This window comes from Coffea arabica, chromosome 7c (genome assembly GCF_036785885.1).
Source record: "Coffea arabica cultivar ET-39 chromosome 7c, Coffea Arabica ET-39 HiFi, whole genome shotgun sequence".
Taxonomy (NCBI): domain Eukaryota; kingdom Viridiplantae; phylum Streptophyta; class Magnoliopsida; order Gentianales; family Rubiaceae; genus Coffea; species Coffea arabica.
In genome coordinates this window covers 38,146,090-38,148,824 of record NC_092322.1, presented here as the reverse complement: position 1 = coordinate 38,148,824, position 2,735 = coordinate 38,146,090, and the positions used below count along the sequence as shown (strand labels likewise).

The 2,735-nt window shown below is 36.7% G+C and overlaps 1 pseudogene; it reads right to left on the bottom strand.

The window, feature by feature from the left end:
- Positions 1-484: 484 nt before the first annotated feature.
- On the bottom strand, positions 485-2,468 carry LOC113699896 (2-methylene-furan-3-one reductase-like; annotated as a pseudogene).
- Between the last annotated feature and the right edge of the window lie 267 nt (positions 2,469-2,735).

The following is a 2,735-nucleotide window of genomic DNA, read 5'->3' as shown; positions in this document are numbered from 1 at the left end:
TGGTGAAAACTTCATGTTTTTATAGGTTTAATGATTCAATCATCAAATGGCATAAATTCAGAAGAGAATTGGATGATTGATGATGGTTTGAAGTGATAAAAAGAGAATACGAAGTGCAAGAAATGAAATGCAATCAAGTTCTAAAGAAAAGGAGTTTCATAGCTTTGACACCTTGTGGTATTTTGGCTATATCTTGGGTTACAATGATCGGATTGAGGTAATTCTTATACCATTTTGAAACCAAGAGATAGATCTACATTTAGTATGAAGACATTGAAGTATAGTTTAGTCCTTTGAATAGTCAAAAAGTCGAAATACTAAAGTGCAATTTCGTAGTCGAAAGCTGAAATAAGGTTCTGACCAGTCAAGGGTATTTTTTCATTTCTTGGTTCACAGAACTCAAAATTGGGTGATTCTTGATGTACTAGAAAGCTCACTCAAAGACCTACAAGTCTTGTGTTTTACACTAAAGCTAGTTCAACCTCTAACATCGAGAAAATATCAGTTGAAATTGGACAAAAAATAGAGCAAGTAATCCGAGCCCGTGTCTGATCTTCTGGAGAAGTGGATCCGAGGCCATAGGATCTGAGCTTGGATCCACTGTAGCAGGCCTCTGATTCCAATGAACAGTGAAGGTAAAAATGAAGAAAAATGCGCGATCCGAGGGCTATTTTGAGCGATCCGACCTCGAATCTAGCCCTCGGATCATTACTTTCGGCTTACCAACTTTTGTTCTGTTCACACAAGCTTTTTGACCCATCTTTCTTGCAAGAATATCGGTGGAAACAGCCCGAGACAGCTGTAAAAGAAGCTTTACAACTTATTTTTAGCTTGTTCATGGGCTTAAGGCATGATTTAACACTTGTCTATTACAAGAAATTCCGCTATAAAAAGAAGCCTTGAAGAACATTTTCATCACTTTGGGAGGCTAGAGAAACTCCACAAAAATGTAGTTCTCATTAGTTTTTCTTAGTTCAATTAGTTTAGTAGTTGAGTATAGAGTAGTGTAGTTCATCCTACTTGTTTATTAGCTAGACAAAGATGAAGATGGAGATGAAGAAGGCAAGGAAGAGCTCATGTGACAAGGGTTACTTTTCCTTTCCAACTCTTTATCTTTTGTACTTGATTCAAAGTTTAGTTAATATACAAGTTTTGGATTTTATGTTTACTATGTGTCTTTAAATTTTATGCCTTGGGTTTGGTTGAACTTCCTATAATTGTTAATGTTTATTATTTGGCTATTTGATTGCTATTATTTGAGCAAGTTATTTAGCACTTTAGCTCTTTAAATCATAATTAATCTGGTACCATTAATTGTGATTATCTAAGGTATTATTTCTGCAATGAAAATTGAGATTTAACACTGGTTCAAGAAGTGTTAAACATAGGGAGTACACTCACGAGAGTAGAGGTGAACCTATGTGGTTTTAAGTGATTCATTTCTTGTAATTTTACAGAAGAAATGAACTTGTACCTAATTTCATAACCATGAGAATAGGTATGGATTAGTTATGAGTATAATCGATTCACTACGAAAGTAGGAATCATATGGATAAGGAAATTACACCATAACTAATCAAGATAGTAGTTCTCAATGATCCAAATATAGCACTTGCATGAGTAGTTAGGGATACCATAACCTAAGGAGCTTTCATTTGTTATTTTTCATAAGTTCAGTAGGATTCATTTCTTATAATTCATTGATAGTCTAAATAATAAAGAAGTTTTAGTAGTGTCGGTAATTGTTCAATCTTTCTCGTGGGATCGACCCGATATATACCCTTAGCTACTAGTTAACCTGTATACTTGCAGTAAAACGGGTGTAAATCGAATTTTTTAACTTGTACGTATAGCAAAATCACGTCAGATCCAACTCCACCAGCAGCACCCAAAACAAGAAATTATTTACCAGCTGAAAGCCCAGCGTTTTCAGGGCCCCCATACGCTGTTTCAACAGCTACAGGAGGGCTTGTTGCCTCTGCAAAACTCAAATTCATGGGCTTCAAAGCTAGTACTTTCTCCTCCACTGCAGTGTACTCCGCCAGTGACCCACATTCCTTTGGGTACAAAGCATGCTCATGAATGTCTCCATATGCTTCATCCCCTACCTCAAATTCCTTCACTTTGCTTCCAACTCTAACTACCACGCCGCAACATCATATCCAGCAACAGTTTACCAGATTAAGAAAAATGAAAGAACAGTAAATCTACACAAGGACTACCTAGTAAATAAAACAAACAACAATTTTTCGGCTGAAAAAAAGAAAAAGAAAAAAGGTATTTACTGGGGGAGGAGAACCAATGGCCTTGAAATAACCATGCATGTGTTTGAAGTCGATTGGATTCAATGATGCAACAACTACTTTGATCAAAACCTGGTCATCATTTACGTCAGGAACATCAACCTCAGATTTCAATTTAAGGACATCTTCGGGTTTCCCATATTGGCCATAGACCCAGGCCTTCATTTTAGAGGGGATGTTAACTGGAGTACTAGTTCCCATGGCCTGTAGGGCACTAAGTGTAGTGCGTGTATATATGCTATAGGTCCTGTGTTTATTGCAAGCAAAAAGAAGGATTATAGGTGACAAGGGTTTTCACTCCCCAATCTCCATTGCTACTATTTTTCCATTTGTATGTAACAATTCTTTCTTTTTCTTCTAATTGGGAACTCAGTAAATATCAAGTTGAAACTGTTGCCTTGGCCAGTGGGTGGGATGAACATTGTGTATGAC